Genomic DNA, 21,923 nt, shown 5'->3' with positions numbered 1-21,923 from the left:
TATTAAGATATTTCATGTCCAGCTGGGTTAAATACTCACTTGTGAGAAACAGAAAACTGAATTGTTTTCAAAATTACTGTTTATTTAAAAAGAACAAATTCATAGGGTGTATTTTGTGAAAAGTAGGTTTCCTCACATCCCAGTCTCTCAACCAAGTACCCTCCTACCCTTCTTGGATACAACTACTACTAGTTTCCCACATGTCCTTTCAGGGATAATTATGCATATATAGTCTTAGCTATACATATGAATGCATATTCTTCATTCTTTTAAATTGCTGCACAGTGTTCCATTATATGCATGTACCACAATGCAATTAACCAGTCGACTAGAACAGATATTTGAGTTATTTCCACTCTTTTGTGATTACAATCACTGCTGCAAATGAATATTCCTATATATATCATTTATACATGTGTGAGGATATCTGTAGGATAAATTCCTAGAAATGGAATTGTGGGTCATAGAACATTTTAAATTTTGGTAGATATTGCCAAATTGTTTTAATAGAGGCTGTACAACTCATGTGTCATCTACAATATTTGAAAGTGCCTAATTTCTGATACCTTTTACAATGTAATCAAAAAGTTTGGTACTTTGCCAGTCTGAAAAATGAAAATAGTATCTTGTAGTTACAATTGCAAAGAGTAAACTTTTATATTTGAGTCATTTATATTTTCTGCAAAATATTCTAGCTTTTGTCTGCTTCCACTGAGTTGTTAGTCTTTTTCTTTTTTATTTATAGGTGCTTGTTACTTATAAAGAAAAGTAACCCTTTTTGTAATGTGTCAAAATGTTTTTCCCAGCTGTATTTTGTCTTTTAACATACGTCGTGTAGCACTTTTTCCATGCAAAAAATTCTCCCATACAAATGATTTTTTAGGTCTTTCAACTGGTTATATCTTTGCTTCGTCTTTAATCGTTTCACTCTGCATCTATTCCTGTAATACTTTGTTATGGTTGATGTTTTATTGATATAGCATAGTTGTACATATTTGGGTGGTACATATGGTATTTTAGTACATACATACAATATATAAGGATCAAATCAGGGTTGTTGGGTTATCTATTACCTCAAACACTTATCTCTTCTTTGTGTTGAGAAAGAATTCCCAATTCTTCTCTTCTAGCTAGTTTGAAATATACATTATTGTTAACTATAATTTCCCTACTGTGTTATTGAATACTAGAATTTACTCCTCTATCTAACTGTAATTTTGTATCCATTAATCAACTTATCTTCATCCCCCTCCATCCTCTTCCCTTCCCAGCCTTCACTTTGTTTCCTCTGCAGTGCAGGTGCTCTTTAGCTTTATGTAATTACCTTTGTCTATTTTTGTTTTTATTGTCCTATGCTTTTGAGGTTTTGCCCAAAAAAATTTTACCCAAACCTATGTCCTGTAGCATCTCCTTAATGTTTTCTTCTAGTAGTTTCAAGTTTCAAGTCTTACAGTTAAGTATTTAATTCAGTTTGACTTGATGTTGGTATATGGTGAAAGATGGAGATCCCATTAATATTCAGTTTTCCCAGCACCATTTATTAAAGAGACTGTCCGTTCCCCAGTATATGTTCTTGATGCCTTTGTCTAAAATGAGTGGCTGTGCGTGGATTTATTTCTGGGTTTGCTATTCTAGTCCATTAGTCTATGTATCTCTTTTTATGCTACTACCATGCTGTTTTGGTAACTATAGCTTTTTAGTATGATTTGAAGTTAGGTAGTGTGATATCTCCAGCCTTGATTGTTTTGCTCAGGATGCTTTAGCTATTTGGGATCTTTTGTAATTCCATATGAATTTTAGGATTTTTTAAATTTCTGTGAGGAATATCATTGATATTTTGATATGGATGGCATTGAATCTGTAAATCACATTTGGTAGTATAGACATTTTAACACTATTAATTCGTTCAATCCATGAGCATAGGATATCTTTCCCATTTATTAATGTTCTCTTCAATTTCTTTCATCAGTGTTTTATAGTTTTCCCTATAGAGATCTTTCTTTTTTGGTTAAATTTATTCTCAAGTATTTTTTTAGCTATTGTAAATGGGATTTCTTTCTTTGACTAAATTTGTCAATTCTAAGAGTTTTTGGTGAAGTCTCTAGGTTTTTCTAAATATAAGAACATGTCATCAGTGAACTAAGATAATTTGACTTCTTCCTTTTCAATTTGGACACACTTTATATCATTCTCTTACCTAATTGCTCTGGCTAAGACTTTCAATACAATGTTGAATAAACGTGGTGAAAGTGAGCATTCTTGTCTTGTTCCAGATCTTAGTGGAAAGGCTTTCAGTTTTTCCCATTCAGTATGATATTAGTGATATTAGCTGTTGGCTTGTCATATATGGCCTTTATCAATTTGAGGTATATTTGACACCTAATATGTTGAAGGGTTTCACCATGAAGAAATGAATTTTATTGAATGCCTTTTCAGCATCTGTTGAAATATTATGTGGTTCTTATCCTTGATTCTGTTGATGTGATATATCACATTTATTGATTCAAGTATGATGAACTGTCCTTGCACCCCTGGGATGAATTTCACTTGATAGTGATGAATGATCTTTTTAATGTATTATTGAATTTGTTTTCTGTTTGCTAGTATTTGTTAAGAAGTTTTGCATCTTTATTTATCAGGGATATTGGCCTGTAGTCTTCTTTTTTTGTTGTATCTTTGTCTGGTTTTGGTATCAGAGTAATGCTGGTCTCACAGAATGACTGTATTTTCTCCTCTTCAGTGTTTTGAAATAGTTTGAGTAGAATTGGTATTAGTTCTTCTTTAAATGTTTGGTAGAATTCAGCAGTGAATCCATCAGATTTTTGGATTTTCTTTGATGGGAGACTTACAAAAAGCCATATAAGTTTGGCTTCAATCTCATTAATTACTGCTGATCTGTTCAGGTTTTCTATAAGTGGTTTAATCTTGGCATGTTGTGTGTGTCCAGGAATTTATCTGTTTCTTCTAGGTTTTCCAGTTTGTTGGCCTATAGTTATTCATAAATGTTTGTAATGGTCTTTTATATTTCTGTGGTATCAGTTGCCTCTTAGTTTGGTTTTTTTTTCCCCCAGAGCCCTGCTGGAATGCAAAATGCTTCTTTCTTTTCATCTCTGATTTTATTTATTTAGGTCTTTTCTCTTTTTTTCTTAGTTAATCTAGCTAAAGGTTTGTTGATTTTGTTTATCTTTTCAAAAAATCTACTTTTTGTTTTGTTGATCTTTAAAAATTTTTGTCTCAATTTCATTTATTTCTGCTCTGACCTTGTTATTTCTTTCCTTCTACTTGGGAGTAACATGAACAATGCAACGTTGGAATAGAAGCAAAAATGGTATGAAGTGGAAATTTAAAGCAAGAATCAAAAAATCCAATACTGTTGCCACTATGGCCATATTACATACCATATATGGAATATTAGTCCCAGGCAGAATAGTAATTTTCCAGAGAAACAGAGAAGAAAAGACTCAGGAATATTGTGTACTTTGGAAGGTGAGAGGGCTGAAACTGAGATTAATTCAAAGTCTACAAATCAAAAGGTTAGCTTCCTTCCCCGTTCCAGAAGTAGAACACACTTCCTCTCATGCACAATATTGAAGGACTCCTTTCTAAAGAAGCTTAATGGTCCAAGAAAAACATTTCCACATACTGATACTTTAGGTCCCTCATAAACTACTGATGAGAATGTAAAATGGTACTGCCATTTTGGAAAACACTCTGGAAGTTTCTTAAAAGGCTAACCATAGAGTTACAATGTAGCCCAGCAATCCCACTGCAAGATGTCTACCCAAGAGAAGTGAAAATACATGTCCATGCTGAAACTTTTTTGTGAATGTTCACTACAGCACAATTCATAATAGAAAAAAGATGGACACAACTTAATGTCCATCATGTGATGAATGGATAAATAAATGTGATATGTTCATACTGTGGAATAGTATTTGGCAACAAAAAGGAATGAAGTAATGATACATTCTACAGCATGGATAAACCTTGAGTGAAAGAAGCCAGTCACAAAAGGCCATACAGTATATGATTTTATTTATATGAAACGTCCAGGCAAATCTGTGGAGACAGTTAATAGTTTAGTGTCTGTCTAGGGCTGAGAGGGGCCTGAAAGTAGGGAGTGATTGTTCATGAGTACAAGGTGTCTTTTTGGGGGCAATGAAAATATTCTAAAATTAGATTATGGTGATAGTTTCACAACTCTAAATAAACTAAAAATCACCGAGCTGCGTACTTTAAATAGATATGCTTTTCTGTATGTTTTACTTCAACAAAACAGTTTAAAGTTTATAAAATAAAGAAGTGATCCAGCCACATTGTATGCTACAGTGTCGTTATGTAAGATAAGGACTACAAAAAATCCATTGGATTTAGCAGCAGGAAGGCCATTGGTGAGTTTGGTAATTTCAGTTTTATTGGAGTGGTAGAAGGTAGAAGCCAGATTGGAATCAATTGAAATATGGTTTGGTTATGGAAAGGAAAGTACTTCTTAAGTGCTCTTGGTTATCCAGTAAGCAAGAAAATATTGAAAGTTCTAGAGCAACTATGAATTACTAAAAGGTTCGTAAGAAACAAAAATAAAGTGACTGCCCTTATGTAAGAGAAGGTTCATGTCCTTCAGTGTAAAAGGAAGAAATGATGAGTGCTGAAATGGAAGACTTGTAAATTTAATAGTGTAAAGGCAATTTCTGTTTGATGACTTCTGTTTTCTCTGAAGTGGGAAGCAAGGCATCTGTTTAGGGTAAATAGTGAAATGGGGAAATGAGGAGAGCAAAACAAGTGATTCAAGAAATGCAGTCACTTTGTCTGAAACTGTTTAATACACACATAAGATTGGTGACTTCGTGTCTATATTGGACCTGATTTTGTTTGCTTGTTTTGTTTTTATTTTTGTTTTATCTGCACCAACTATAATTCACAGAAAAGAAAAGTATTTTCATTTATCCAATGTTGTGTTTGGTGGTAGAGATCAAGAAGACAAAGGACTTTTTTTTTGTTTTTTCTTTTTTAACTTTTCAGTTTAGGGGTACATGTGCAGGATGTACAGGTTTGTTTCATAGGTAAATGTGTGTGATGGGGGTTGATTGTACAGATTATTTCATCACCCTGGTATGAAGCCTAGTATCTATTAGTTACTTTTCCTAATCCTCTCCCTCCTCCCACCCTCTGCCCTCTGGTAGGTCCTAGTGTGTGTTTTTCACCTTTGTGTGTCCATGTGTTATCATTTAGCTCCCACTTACAAGTGAGAACATGAAGTATTTGTTTTTCTGTTCCTGCATTAGTTTACTAAGGATAATGGCCTCCAGCTCCATCCATGTTCCTGCAAAGGACATGATCTCATTCTTTTTTATGGTTACATAGTATTCCATGGTGTATATGTACCACATTTTCTTTTTCCAGTCTATCATTGAGGAGTATTTAGGTTGATTCCATGTCTTTGCTATTGTGAATAGTACAGCAATGAACATACATGTGCATGTGTCTTTATAATAGAATGATTTATATTTTGGGGGGTATATACCCAATAAGGGCATTGCTGGGTCAAATTATATTTCTGTCTCTAAGTCATTACCACACTGCCTTCCACAGTGGCTGAACTAATTTACACTTCCACCAACAGTGTAAAAACGTTCCTTTTTCTCTACAACCTCATCAGGATCTATTATTTTTTGACTTTTTAATAATTGCCATTCTGACTGGTATGAGATGGCATCTCATTATGGTTTTGATTTTACATTTCTTTAATGATCAGTGATGTTGAGCTTTTTTTTCATATGATTGTTAGCCACATGTATGTCTTCTTTTGAGAAGAATCTTTTCATGGAGAACATATTTTTAAGAGCGTTGTTAAAAGAATGACTGGAATGCTGAACCATGAAATTTAAGTTGAATAAGGGATAAGTTGGACGAAGGGTTAGGAAGAAAGTATGTCCCAGCAGGAGAGATTTTGGCTATCCTGTTCACCACGTTATTCCCAGTTTTTAGAACAATCTCTGAATTAATGCTGTCAACCTAAAAGGTAGAGGCTGAGGCACAACGTACAATTTAAAGAGTTTACTTGAGCCAAGTGAGGACAGCTGCCCAGGACATACCTCCAAGTTGCCTTGTTGAGTGTTCCATCATTATTTGTTAAAAGATTTTTAAAGGCAAAAGGAACAAGGATTGGGCTGATACAAAGTTGCTTGACAGGAATTCTCATGGGTTTGCATTATCATTGATAACATCAAATAGTGATTGACTATACACTGTTGAAGTGTAGGGTATTTGTTATGGTATCCAGTGTATAGCACTTATGTCTTCTTGGTGTCCATTAATTTAGAGTCCACATAGCAAGTGCCTTTAAGAGATGATTGTTTAGCCTAAGAGGCAGTGACACATGACTTCTCTTTCATTCTAGTGCTTCTCTGGGCCTGATAATTTAAAGGAGCTCTCATTTCTCAGATAAAAATTTATTGTCATCTTTCCCTCTTTCTCCCTCTAACCCACATTTCGCCCTTTTGATCCAAAGTCTTTTTGAAAGCATCAGTGGTCAAAATCTTAGTATCAGTGTGTCTCTTGTAGCCAGAAGGGCTCATTTCTAATTAGTCTTGTCCCAAGTCAAGGGGGAAGGAGGAGATGTCTCAGTGAGGAATTTTTAAGAGCACCCAAAATCTAAATTGGGATGATATCACAGAGTGCCAAAAAGATCTTAGTGAAATCTTTGATCTATATAGCTGCTCTTGCTTGTTGAATCATCTTCCATGAGTTTTCTCAAAAGTAAAACAATAAGAGATACATAACAATAATTTGAATAGTAGAAATATATTACACACCAGGTTGCAATCAAAACGAGAATCTGTATGCTAAAATGGAAAACGAATCTATTCTATTAGGGAGCCAACTAAAAAATATCATGAAGAAAATTTAAATCAGGTTCTTCTTTAGAGAAGAAACAAGGAAATAACTGTAGCCAGGAAATAATTCAGGATTCAGTCTAAATTGTAGAAAAATAATAGAAACTCAAAAACAGTGGTCAGGACTGGAATCTAATAATAGGTATGTTATAATTTTCTTCTGAAATATAATTTTTCCCTCTCCAGTTCCCCTTTTTTACCAAAGAGAAGTCATAGTAAGACCAACTTGTTTACAAAATAAGTTTTAGTCTTATTATACCTGGTATGATTGTTTGCATAAAGGGCAGAAAGAATAGTGGTTGCCATATAGTATTCTTTTAAGTTGGCTTTACTGGAACTTTTTTAAAAGAAATTTTAGTTTAGACTTTTAAAAACCTCTCAAGGCTAAGAAGCAAAGCCAAGGATTTACGATGAGACTGTGCCTATAATACGTGTACAAAATAGGTGAACTCTTCTTAAGGTCCCCAAAATATGTTGAGATTCCTGGCCTGTCAGAAAGTGGCATTCTTTACTTATCTCAAGGTCAGGAACCCTATAAGGGAACTGTATTGACAAGGTACTGGACCAATCTTTTACCAAGCCTGTTGGCTTTCTGAAAGCAACCCCAATCCCTCAAAACAGTCTGGTCACATTGGAAAATATGACATTTGTCAAAGCCTTGGGGAAATAACCAGAATTTTCAATTGTGTCCTGTTACAAAAGAGAACAAATGCTTATTGGACTTATGCAAACAGCTATATTGCCATAAAATAAGAATACTCATGAATAATTTTCAAATTCTAGAGAAATCAAGCATAGAGAAATATAAATGTTTCCAGTTTTTTCACAAAAGTATACTTTACCCAGTTGCTTTAAGCTATGAATGGCTCAAAAGAAAACGTTCTTGATTCCAAAAAACAAATACAAAAAGAATCAGTAGTGTTTCAAATGAAAGGTTATAACAACATTATTTCAGTCTTCTATCAGTTCACTTCTATGTAATTAATTCTTCTTCTGCTTACATTGGGTTAGTAGTCTTCATAAACCCATCAGTTTGTTGTGGTTATTGTTTGTTTTATTTAGAGTTCTGAAGGGTTTTACCTTGTCCAATGATATGATTTCCAAAGTTATCACAAATCTATATTCAAGAGTACTTGTCAGTGTCTTTTCCCTGAATTTCCTTGAAGAAAAAGCAAATTTTGGACTGTAACTAACTGTAAACCGCTTTTTGGGAAGAATCATAGTAAAACAATAATTGTCACTGGATGATGAAAGTCTTAGAGTAGCCATGGTTAAAGACACAACAAGGAAATTTGATTATTTCTGTGGCAGAAAACAATTTAACATAATAATCACAAATGTGACTGATGACATATATCAAGACATATCAGAATTTAGGAATATCATACAATTTTGGAATGTATATTAATAATATATTTATATAAATATGACTCAAAGTTAAACACCATTATTATTTGACAATGTGTCCTGCACGATTTTAATGTAAATTTGATTTGGGGAAGTATGTCAAATATCAAACGTTTAAAGCATTTTATATCAAAAGTAAGATCACAGGTCATTATAAATTGATGATCATTCATTTAACCAAAATGATAATTCAAAGACTCAAAAAGCAAAAACCTTTACTCTTGGACAGAGAAAAGACTCAGTTTTCCAAACAGTCAAGAGACCTAATAAATACAGCATGAGACAAACAGAATCTGTCTCTCCCCCTTTCCCTTTTTTAAAAAAAAAAAAAAAGTTTTCTCAAAAGATAAACTTTAAAAAAAAAGTTTAATAAAAAGCCTTTTGTTATATCTTGTTAATACTATATGAAAATCTTGTTCAAAAGAGAAAACTAAATTCAACCTTTATATCAATGTATTGTTAATGTTGAAACTAATTTTAACAAAACCTTATAAACAGATCCACCCAGTCTCAGTCAGCTCTGACTGCACAGGATAAGATTTTCATAAACCTTTTATAATGTTTTATATTTTCCCATTCTCTTTCCCCAACTTTTTATATCCATTTGGTTTTATCTGTCATTCTTTTTTTATCACTTTGACGTAAAGTAACCTTTAAATAACTTATAAATTACCAAAAAATAATCCTCATGTCTTCGTTATAACCTTTCTTAGCTTTTCTTATATATTCTGTATATAGAATGTTTCTACTTTTTTTTTTCATAGTTTTAATTACATATATTACAAGGTTAATTCCTAGTAACCCTAATTTTCAGTGAAAAGCCTAGGAAGGATCTAATTTTAATGTTAAGTACCAGATGCAGAGCCCAAGACAAAAAATAGATCTGTAGGGATAACATCTGGTATATCTGACCCTTCCCAGCATGGCCAGGAGGCACGGCTGAGCCAGGGAGGGCATACTGGTTTGGCTTTGCCCTGCAGCTATTGGCCTAGGTGCTGTGGTCATACATATGTCCCCAGGCCTTCCCATGACTACCTGCCTAAAGCCCAGATTCTAAGAGAGCTTTAAGACATAAGCTCAGAGACAAGTAAGTATATATATAAAATATAAGAGAAGCAACAGTTTTATGACCTTAAAACATCTAGCAGAGATGAACTAAACCTGTCAAATCAATAGACTCAGGCAAAATGTCTGAATTATATTTAATACTGACAATTCTGAAAACATTCCTATTTTATCCTACTAACAATTTTTAAATTGGTTTTATTTACCAAAGATTACTAAGTCACATGAAATTGAAAAGTATTTAGGCTTATTTATGAATGCTCATTTACTTATAAGTCAATTTGGTTTAGTAGACAATATACAAACAAACATGTATACAGGTATACATAAAAATACAAAGACTTCATAGCTTTGATTTTAAATTTTTAGTCATTAGACTGTTAAAACTCACTAATTTAAAGGATAGTTGGATTCAAACTGCATTTGTAATGGAACAGGTTGAAATCTCACCTGGCCAAAGCCCTTACTGAGTTTTAGAGCATATACATTTCAAAGCACAGAGAAAGAGTTTAAGCTTTCCAAAAGGCCAATGAAGTTTTATATATTTTTTCTTCACTAAAATCATATTAGTATGAAAGGAAGCAAACAGAGAGACCAAACACATAATTCAAAAGATGTTTCAGTCAATTAAAAAAAAAAAAAGAAAAAAAAACCTATTAGAAACAGGATCCAAAGGATAAAATGCAGAAAGACCTTTTAAAAAAAAATCATACCCTGAATATCAGTTTTTAATTAAGCTGACTTCTGACCATAGAGCTTTTTTAAAAATTCTTTTCAAATCTCTTTATCAGATTTCAGCCAGGACAACTAACCAATATTTATGGCTTTTGACCCTTTTTTTTTTAAATCAAAGGTACCTTCTCAAGAGACTCAACAAAACCAATAAGCCTTAATCAAGGTTATGTCTTAACCAAGGGCACACAAGGCATTTCCAAAGAGGTACAGTGCAGTCCTCAATAAATCCACTCCCAAAGACAGCTCAAAGGAAAGTCTCACTAGCCACAAATGGGGTACAACCCACATTTCTATCCAGCCATGTTATCTAGGGTCTCAGCTTCTCAGCTGACTGCCTACACATTGAGACCAGAAGAAGGGCTGAAAGACACAGGAAAACAAGAAAACAAAAGCTGCCCATGGGGATAGTGCCAAAGGTGGGAAAATGTGGAAGGTAAGTTTATGGGAAGAGTAAAGTCTGCTCCTAGATTCTCTGGGGCTGCCTCTAAGCCAATAAGCCTTATAAAGGGGTCTCTCTTTAAGTGGTGAAAAACAGGCAACAAAACCCATTTCTTTCTAAATTTCCATCCTGCCATCGGACAAACAAGGTCCGGGGCAGAATGTTCCCATGCATTTTCAACTTTTTTGAGCTCAATAATCCCCCATATTTTAGAGAGGAACAGTTTGGTTTCCTTCAGTAGAAAGGACACAAATAGGCACTCCAAAAGGTCATGCAAGTAATTTAAAACAAATAATGCAAGTTAATTCTTATAAATGTTTCTCTCTTGAACTAAAGATATCCATTGAGGGAAGGAATTTTGTGATGGCCCAAAGAATTTTAATTTGGTTTTTGATCTGATTTCAACTGGAATGCTGCTTAACTCATTCCCTAAATGTTAACATTTCAAAGCCATTTTAAGATCTACATCTCTAGGGGAACATGAGGTCCAGCAGGGCATTAAAAGGGTATTGTCTAGTATTGGGTAAAGGTTTAATCAGGTTTACTTCCATTTTAATGTGGGTGGCTGAATATATTTTACCAATTTCAGTGAAATATTGAGACTATAAATGGTCTGACAAAGCTTGTGGTAAATCATCCGTATCATTCCTTAGACCTTGTTTAGAAGAATTTTTGTTTAGAAGAATATTTGTTGGATCTGTATTTCTCAGTAGTTTCATTCTCATTCTGTAGTTGTTCTGTTTGCTCCTTCTGTTCCTAATTTAAATATATTCCCCCTTTTGAGAGAAGGAAATGTGTGCATTAAAACAAATCTCTACCTAAGAGACATCTGGGAGACAAGGGAGCAAGCAGAAAGGAAAGAAGACCACTGAGTGAGCCTATCTGGAATTCTAAGGTTTTGGATTTTTATGTAGTTATACATTGAGTAGATACCCCTACCATTTGTATAATATCATTACTCTGAGGAAGAAGACAATTTAAGGTGGTTGGGTTGAGGACAGAAAGAGTAGCCTTATGGTAGTATCAATGAGGAACATATCTGTTCTCCATTTATAAAAATTTCTGTTTCTTCTAAAGTATTAGTCAGAAATGCGAAAAGCCCCCTTTGGATCTTCAGAGAGCAACCCTATTCCTCTTGTGGCGGTCCTGTCGTTTTGTTCCTGCTGTCATTTAAGTTTTCTACAATCTTTTTTGAAATGTCCAGGCATTATAATCGAAGCAAACACCTCTTTGATCATTAGAAAGAGGCACCTCTCTTTTCTTAAAGGCCTGATTCGACTAGTCAGTTGTTGTAGTTGCAAATTCATAATCTCTGAGGCCTTAGTGTTTTCTTCTTTCTGAATAGTTTTAGAAAGTTGATCTCCCAAGCAACTATAAACCATTGCTCAAGGAAATAAGAGAGGACACAAACAAATGGAAAAACATTCCATGCTCATGGATAGGAAGAATCAGTCTCATGAAAATGGCCATACTGCCCAAAGTAATTTATAGATTCAAGGCAATCCCCATCAAGCAACCATTGACTTTCTTCACAGAATTGAAAAAAAATTACTTTAAACTTCATAAGGAACCAAAAAAGATCCTGCATAGCCAAGACAATCCTAAGCAAAAAGAAAAATGCTGGAGGCATCATGCTACCTGACTCCAAACTATACTACCAGGCTACAGTAACAAAAACAGCATGGTACTGGTACCAAAACAGATATATAGACCAATGGAACAGAACAGAGGCTTCAGAAATAACACCACACATGTACAACTATTTGGTCTTTGAAAAACTGGACAAAAACAAGCAATGGGGAAAGAATTCCCTGTTCAATAAATGGTGTTGGGAAAACTGGCTAGCCATGCAGAAAGCTGAAACTAAAACTGGACACCTTCCTTACACCTTATACAAACATTAATTCAAGATGGATTAAAGACTTAAACGTAAGACCTAAAACCACAAAAACTCTAGAAGAAAACCTAGGCATTATCATTCAGGACATAGGCACAGGCAAAGACTTCACAACGAAAACACCAAAAGCAATGGCAACAAAAGCCAAAATAGACAAATGGGATCTAATTAAACTAAAGAGCTTTTGCACAGCAAAAAAAAAAAAAAAAAACTATCATCAGAGTGAACAGGCAGCCTACAGAATGGGAAAAAATTTTTGCAAACTATCCATCTGACAAAGGGCTAACATCCAGAATCTACAAAGAACTTAAACAAATTTACAAGAAAAAAACAACCCCATCAAAAAGTGGGCAGAGGATATGAACAGACACTTCTCAAAAGAAGACATGTATGCAGCCAATAAGCATATGAAAAAAAGCTCATCATCACTGGTCATTAGAGAAAAGCAAATCAAAACCACATTGAGATACCATCTCACACCAGTGAGAATGGCAATCATTAAAAAGTCAGGAAACAACAGATGCTAGAGAGGATGTGGAGAAATAGGAATGCTTTTACACTGTTGGTGGGAGTGCAAATTAGTTTAACCATTGTGGAAGACAGTGTGGCGAATCATCAAGGATCTAGAACTAGAAATACCATTTAACCCAGCAAGCCCATTACTGAGTATATACCCAAAGGATTATAAATCATTCTGCTATAAAGACATGTGCACACATATGTTTATTGTGGCACTGTTCACGATAACAAAGACTTGGAACCAACCCGAATGACCATCAGTCGTAGACTACATAAAGAAAATGTGGCACATATATACCATGAAATACTATGCAGCCATAAAAAAGGATGTATTCTTGTCCTTTGCAGGGACATGGATGAAGCTTGAAACCATCATTCTCAGCAAACCGACACAAGAACAGAAAACCAAACAACGCATGTTCTCACTCATAATTGGGAGTTGAATAATGAGGACACATGGACATAGGGAGGGGAACATCACACACTGGGGCCTGTCAGGGAGTGAGGGGCTAGGAGAGGGATAGCATTAGGAGAAATACCTAGTATAGATGACAGGTCAGTGGGTGCAGCAAACCACCATGGCATGTGTATACCTATGTAACAAACCTGCACATTCTGCACATGTACCTCAGAACTTAAAGTATAATAATAAAAAAAATGATCTCCCAAGCTTAAAAACTCATGGATATGTATATATTCACCCAATAAAGCTGGTATCTTTTAACTAAGATAACCAAGTCCTCATTTAAGCCATTGAGGAAAATAGAATTTATAAAGGAATTATTTTGGTGATCTTGAAGGCTAGCACCAGTCATCTAGAATATTGCTTAAAGGTTTTTTCAAACCATTGAAAATAATGAGTACAGATTCATCTGGCCTTTGAGTATAGTGCTGAATTCTCTTCCAAGCTACATTTTTAGAAAAGACCTAGAGAGTTTCCTCAGGCAGTGGTGATAAATGGAAAAGCAAATCAGAACAGGGAGTTAAGATAAGAGAGAATATGATGGCAAAAAGGTAGAAAGAGTAGTTGGAGGTGAAAGGGAGAACGCCTCTGAAGTCTTTTTTAGTTCAGAAATAGCTTCAGGTATCCTTTTGTTTGCCTCTTGAATTGAGTCAATTTTCTCAAAACTTCTTTGAGAAGCTTCTAGATGACATTGGAAGTATGTCTCCCATCAATTTGGTTCTAAAACCAGCCTTTTTTCCAATTGTCCATGCAAATAAATTCACCATTTCAAAAGATCCCATTTTAACTATTGCAGCTTCTGACCACCCAGGTTAGATCGTTAGTAACTTTCCTAGATATTTACAACATGACATCCCATAAGTGTTATACATAAACCCAGCTAGCATTCTAAAAAGAATGTTCAGATTTTGTGAAGCTTGATTTCTCATAATTTAGGAACTTGTCAAAAGTGACCGAACCGTATATATGTTTTGGGTCAAAGTGTCCTGCTTATGAGCATCACTCCTGTAGGTGTCACCCAATAGTCGTAAATCGCTCTCTTATGTGTCTCGGGTTTTCTCTAACTGCCAAGTGGCAGCAGACTACTCATAGGTATAAGGGTCCAGACCCTCATATTGTACTTACCTAGAAGAGCCAAAGGATAGGGGTCCCTAAAAATGTTCTTCTGGTGAGGAATGCCCTATAAGGCTGCTTCACATCCTAGGCGACAGCCCTGACGCCTCTGCAGACTCTCCAGTCACCTGGAGCTCCTGAATGGGTCAGAGAGAGCAATCACCTGTGGTACAAGAGAACTCACTTTTTTAAAATTTAAATTTAAAGGAGCTCACATTCCTCAGATAAAACTTTCTTTTCTTTTACCACCTTCCCCACCACCCCTCCAACCCCCTACACTGGTCTGATGGGACCAGCAGGCACATATAGTAGGAATGGCTGAAAAACCAAGCTTGAAGGGTAATCTGTAGGCATCAGAAAGTACTTGGGATATTTGAATTACTGAATTTAGAAGAGATGCAGTTTTAATTTATGAAAAGTTCTAGGCTAGAACTATGGGAAAGGCTCACAAATAAAGTCTTTTGAATTGAGAGAAGGTCAAAAATCTAAGAGGTGAGAATACTGACTGAGCGTCATTCTCGGGATGCTGACATTAGCAGAGATGATGTTCAGGGTTGAATTGGAGGGAATGTTGTGAATCAGATGTTAACATCTGCAGTGACTGAGAGCAAGTGAGTTCATAGATGAAGAGAAGTTGAGGATGACAGAGCAGATGACAGGATCCTCAAGGGAATAGAAGTTTAATGAGAGACTGAGGAATAATAGCCAAAAAGAAATGATGATTCCAATCCTACCTCTTATCCCTGAAATATATAGCACATGTTGAATATAAACAAAAGAGCCAGGTTTCAGTTAAAACTGGAGATAGAAGGTATAATCTAAAAAGAATGCAAAATATAGCAGTGTCTATTGTGAAGCAAAAGCTCTAGAAACAATGGGGGTGAGGAGGAAGGCTGGGAATAGAGGGAGAGATATTACAGAGCATCATGGGGATAGCAGTACCTTGCTAACCTATGGTGGACTGGGGTGGGAAGTACCTTCTGGGTATTGGCTGAAGGAACAAGAGACAGTTGATTTAGTCTTGAAGGACTTTTGGACCTAAGTACTCTTCAACAAGGGATTGGTTGTATTAATGTAAATCAGAGCACACGCAGGAGGTGAAGTAATCTGAAGTCATTAAAGATAACTTAAAAGTATCATATGGAAAAATGGTCCCAATATATTAAGTGAAAAAAGCCATTTATACAAATCACATGTGTAAGTATCCTTTTTTTGTAAAAGAAGAATAGATGCATGGTTAATACTTTTCAGAATGTTTAAAATAAATTGATGAGCTGTCTAAAGATTTTTTAAAAAGTTGTCCATGGAAGAAGTTGCTGAGCCTTAAGCCATAAGACCATTGATTTTTTTTCGACAAATACTGAGCACCTACCTTGTGCCAGTTACCATGTTTTGCATGGAGATAAACAAAGTAATGACCCTACCATTATGGAGCCCATACCATTGGGGCAATAGGAAATGTATATATATATTGTGTGTGTCTGTGTGTGTGTATTGAGTGATATAAAGAAAATAAAAACCATAAAGGAATAAGGTGACTGTGAAGTGATGGCTATTTTGGATGGAGTGGCTAAGGATGGCCTCTTGGAGGAGGTGACATTTAAACAAAGACATTGATGAATGGAGAGAGCAAGCAAAGATATGAAAGAAGGCATGCTACACAGAGAGTGAAATATATGCAAAGGCCCAGAGGTAAGAATCGAGAATAACAGCAGATTTTTGGCCTGAGCCACTGGGTTAATAGAGAGGAGTGGGGTTCAGAGGGAAAAAAAAAAAAGAGTTCTGTTTTAGATAGTTTGAGATGCCCATTACACTTCTGAGTAAAGATATCAGGTAGCAGTTGGAAATGTGAGTCTGAACCTCGGGCAAGGTTGATATTGGAGCTATATATTTAGCTGTCATTAACATATAGATGTTTTTAAATCCCATGAGAATGGATAGCCTCACTTAAGATGTGAGAGCAAAGGATTGAGCCCTGGGGCATTCTTTCATTTAAATGACAAGAGAGGAAGAGGATGTTGGTGATATGGAAGGAAAATCAGGAGAGGTCTGCTGAAATCACAAAAAATCAAAAAAGGAAATGGGAGGGGAAATGTCCAGCACCATCATTAGTTTCTCACGAGATGCAGCCTGTGGATAGCCCATGAAATCAGTTTGTTTCTAGGCCATGTACTAATATTCTTGGACACCATGTCAGACTGGCCTTTCTTGGGTTGGTAATGTGGAGTCAAGTCAAATCAGCAGAGGCTGCATCCTCCTCTGGATTTTGTCTTGTTATCTTGCTAGTTCAGAGGTAAATGAAACTGAAAGAGAACTCTAGGAAGACAGAATTAATGCAACTCCAGCTTTGTCCAAATTGCCTCCTGGATGGGACTGGCAGAGCAAATCAAATAAGCCTTTTGCTTATCACTTCTCCATAATGAGGCTATTAAATTCAGCCTGTGTGCCTAGGTAACTCATGCGTACTGGCTCTGTGCGGTTACAGAGGTTAGACAGGCCAATACAGTTAATACCTATGGCTAAAACATCATCTGGGTTTTTCAAGGGATGGTACTTTATACATCTGGATAAGTTGTATGTCCCTTTAAATTCTTTGACTACCACACAGCCCCAGCAGGATCAGGCCAAGCTAATCGACTTTATAGTCTCCTGTCACATCTCCTTAGCAAACTAAAACACACTGCTCACAGAACACGTCTGATAAATACACTGCTCTTTACTGACATTTAGTGGAAAATCCCATAGGAATTCATTTTTTACTTTGCTTTGTTGCATATATAATTCTTATATTAAATTGCGTCATTTCTCAAGCTTTGCTTTTTGGAATAATCTTGGGTATTTTGTTACTTTTTAATTGCCAAATCATTTGGTCTTTCCTGATAGCAAAAGTACTGTCAATAAACTTATTGAACAAAATTAGCTATGAAGTACAACCGAAATCAGCCCTGTTTACCACCCACTTTCTGATATTTCTGCCACAGTCTAGTCTATGATTGAATGTAGATCGTAGACAGAGAAGTGGAATTTTTGTAACAGCATAATCCTAAAGATAAGCATTTGTACTTGAGTAGACTAATTTGTTGGAGGAAAAGATAGCCCAGTTACAAGTAATTGTACTATGCTTTTAAAATAAAATGTAGTTGGAAATAGCAACCTTCTTTTGCTTTTGTTTTAGTGTCACCTCTTACCTTGATGGAAAGATTGAAGACATACTAATCTGGGAAGTCAAGGGGCCTGGGTTAAAACCCACTTAGTTCTGCCACTCACTTGCTCTATGACTGCATTCAGTTCGCTTATACCTCTCTGGATCTCAGGTTCCTCATCAATAAAATAAGAAAATTATTCCAAATTATGTCTAAGACTCATTCCTCCATGGTTAGGCATTAGTAGTGTTTGCCAGTATCCAGTTCTCCTCCCTTCTGGCAAGACTTAGCTGGTTCTGGCCAGTCAGATATAAGAAGTGTTATGTCGCTTGCAGGCTGTGGAAAGCCTGTGCACAGTTCTTCAGTCTCTTTTCCTGCCAAGACAATTGAGAAGCCCACATTCTAGGTGATGGAACCACTGTCTGCCTGGACCTACTTTGAGTGTATAGGATGAGCATGAAAAATATTTGAGTTGTATTAAACCATTGGAATTCTGAAGGTAATTTGTTATCACATAACTTATCCTGACTAATATGTCAGATCTAACTTACTATAGTTTGGTGGGTCATTATTTCCATGTTACAAAATTTTTTACTATATTTTATGCTAATGAGTACTCTGAAGGAATTTGAAGCCCACAGTTCTCTTTCAAATGAGAGAATATGTTGTTGGTACCTAGTAAATCAGTCTTTAAACACAAATCCTTATTGTTGCTCTGGATTTCAGTTTACACCTTTAAAAGGTTTATTTCTGATATACTTTCTGTTCCCCAATTATTTTGGCTTTACTTTTTAATAGAGAAAGCAGCAAATTCATTATCTCATTTAGAGTATCCCCTCTCGCTATTTTAAGCATGAAATTAGGTAGAAAAGTATAGATTTTCCATTTTTTCTGATTTAAAAAAACACTTAATGATCTATATATGAAGAGATGGATATTACCACAACATTATCATGTGTCTCAAAGGAAAGTTCAAATACAGCTTATTCCTTGAGCATGAAGTAGGTCTGTCCTGCTTACATGCAGAATTTCCTAGAAGCAGTACTCAAGTCATTGGTTTACACCTTAAACAAAGAATGTGTTGATTGAACACAGAAACCATTGTTTTGAATGACAGATAGCTGTAGTGAAATATTGCCTTGATTCTCTGACAATAAAAGCTGCAAAAGAAAAATCTGCTAAAAAGGATTTAAATTTACAGATTTTCATACCACAGAAAATATCATGACATTTCCATACCTGAGATGGTAGACGAATCTTGCCTGGGACTTGAGGGCAGGGCCAGCAACATAACTTGCCAGACCAGTGTAAAATGAAAATGTGAGCCTCCTTGTTCAGAAAGAAGGAAAAAGCCCAATTAAAGGTGCTAGAATACAAAGCTCTTTCCTTTAAAAGGACACCAGTAAAGCATGAAGGGTAATAGTAATATATGAGTGATAAAAACTACAGATAGCAAAAAATTATATTTTTGGTATTATAATTTTATATGATAAAATAATACTTTATTAATATGATAACTTGATTAACCTTAAGTTTTTCTGACTCACTTTTCTTCAAATTCATTTATTTTATTTATTTATTTATTTATGTATTTTTTAGTGGAGCTTTGCTCTTTCGTCCAGGCTGAAATGCAGTGGCATAATCTTGGCTCACTACAACCTCCGCCTCCTAGGTTCAAATATTCTCCTGCCTCAGCCTCCCAAGTAGCTGGGATTACAGGCACAAGCCACCACACCCAGCTAATTTTTGTATTTTTGTAGAGATGGAGTTTTTCACTATGTTGGCCAGGCTGGTCTCGAACTCTTGACCTCAAGTGATCCACCTGCCTTGGCCTCCCAACGTGCTAGGATTACAACACTTTGAGCCACTGTAAACACTACAGGAGCCACTGTGCTCGGTCTAAATTCATTTATTAAGTCGTCATAATTTATACTTTTAAAAACTTTAAGTGATATAATTAAAAGCAACATTAGTCACTCTTAGCAAATGAGATTACAAAAATTTTTTGTAATTTTTTAACTTATACTTAAGTTCCAGGGTACTGTGCAGCTCGTGCAGGATTGTTACATAGGTATACACGTGCCATAATGGTTTGCTGCATCCATCTTCCCATCACCTGCATTAAGTGTTTCTCCTAATGTTATCCCTCCCCAATCCCCCAACCCCCTGCTATCCCTCCCTTATTCCTCCCACCCCCCAACAGGCTCCAGTGTGTGATGTTCCCCTCCCTGTGTCCATGTGTTCCCATTGTTCAACACCCACTTATGAGTGAGAACATTCGGTATTTGGTTTTCTGTTCTTGTGTCAGTTTGCTGAGAATGATTTCCAGCTTCATCCATGTCCCTGTATAGGACTTGAACTCATCCTTTTATATGGCTGTATAGTATTCATGGTGTATATGTGCCACATTTTCCTTGTCCAGTCTATCTTTGATGGCCATTTGGGTTGGTTCCAAGTCTTTGCTGTTGTAAACAGTGCCACAGTGAACATACATGTGTATGTATCTTTATAATAGAACGATTTTAATTCTTTGGGTATATACCTAGTAATGGGATTGCTGGGTCAAATGGTATTTCTAGTTCTAGATTCTTGAGGAATGGAATCACCACACTGTCTTCCACAATGGTTGATCTAATTTACACTCCCACCAACAGTGTAAAAGCATTCCTATTTCTCCACATCCTCTCCAGCATCTGTGTCTCCAGATTTTTTAATGATTGCGATTCTAACTGACGTGAGATGTTTTCATAATTTTTAATTTTGAAAAGGATCTTTCTGTAGATACAACTGACACTGGAGCTGCTAAGAGTATTTTATAGGCTGTTCCAGCATTTGGATAGATTTCTAATAAAGTATTTCCAAATGTGAATTTTAGTTTAAGTAGAGTTGATCATTCTTGGGGATCAGTTTTTCTAAAAAGATTTAACTCTTCATACACATTAGTTTCATACCTGTTGAAATTTAATTTTAAATACAAATTATACAATGTCATTTTAATGTTTTCTCTAGCATGTCCTGTAACATGTAGAGATCATACAAGAAACCAAAAATCACTTAATGATTTGTCTATAATTCACAGTGCCTGTTTATGCTTTCTATAGCAACATCTTTAATTACAAAGGCAAATTAATTTTAAAAATTATATTTCTTGTTAATAATTGGTTCATTTGAAATTGCATATGAGAATGGTGGGTTTTTTCCTATCAAATGCAATAATCCTTAATTTTTATTTCTAAGCCTGTGGATATTTGCTTTGCAGTGTTGTAGCAGTTTTTAAAACCAGAAACTCTAAACTCTTTGAAGGATTCTAATGTATCTCTGATATGCTTTATTGTAATGTCCACGTGTATGCTTTTATTTTGTAATAATTTACTGGTATTTATAGCCTTAATGCTAGCAGTTCACATCCCAGTGCTCAGGCCAGAAAGATGCCATTTTTGCCACAGGGGTGGGCTTAGAATACAGACAAGCCAGCCTTCCACCACGGCTGCTTCTGATGGTGCTGCCATCATCACCACCATTAATTTGGAGCTAGGTTCTGGCCCCAGCTATCCCCTTAGGGCCCTATGTGTTATTCCAGACTGTTTCTTTTTGTTTGTTTTGCTCTGTTGCCCAGGCTGGAGTGCAGTGGTGCAACCTTGGCTCACTGCAACCTCCACTTTCCAGGTTCAAGTGATTCTCCTGCCTCAGCCTCCTGAGTAGCTGAGACTACAGACACATGCCACCATGCCTGGCTAATTTTTGTATTTTTAGTAGAGACAGAGTTTCACCATGTTGGCAAGGCTGGTCTCAAACTCCTGACCTCAAGTGATCCACCCATCTCGGCCTCCTAAAGTCCTGGGATTTCAGGCATGAGCTACCATGGAGGCCCCAGACTGTTTCTTTACCTCTAAGCTGCTCCAAACTTACCCTTTCTGATAAGAATGCTGGACACAAAGCAGTCTTTCTTTGGAGGGATATCTTAATAGTTTTAGAATCTTTTACCAAATTCCAGAGAAGGTGGAAGGGGGTTAACAGGAAGGAACTACCATTTATTGAGTGCCTTTTATGTATTCATTTATATCAATTAATTAATTTAATCCTAACTGGAGTTTTGCTAGCCCCTTATACATGAAAAGACTGAACTGAGGGACTGAATAACTTCCCCAGTATTACACAACTTGCAAATGGTAGAACAGAGATTTGAACCAAGTCTATCTGTCTGTGAAGATTTTTTTTTTTTTTTTTTTGAGACGGAGTTTTCACTCTT

The 21,923-nt window shown here is 35.8% G+C and overlaps 1 protein-coding gene across 2 annotated transcripts in view; it reads left to right on the top strand.

Moving 5' to 3' along the window:
- The window catches only part of KIAA1328 (KIAA1328 ortholog), a 347,638-nt gene that overhangs the window by 320,988 nt on the left and 4,727 nt on the right, over window positions 1-21,923 (top strand). The gene's annotated exons all lie outside the window — the stretch shown is intronic.

This window comes from Aotus nancymaae, unplaced genomic scaffold (genome assembly GCF_030222135.1).
Source record: "Aotus nancymaae isolate 86718 unplaced genomic scaffold, 86718_ANA_hifiasm-v0.15.2.pri h1tg000020l, whole genome shotgun sequence".
NCBI lineage: Eukaryota > Metazoa > Chordata > Mammalia > Primates > Aotidae > Aotus > Aotus nancymaae.
The sequence above is the reverse complement of the archived record's forward strand: the minus strand, read 5'-3'. Positions and strand labels throughout refer to the sequence as shown.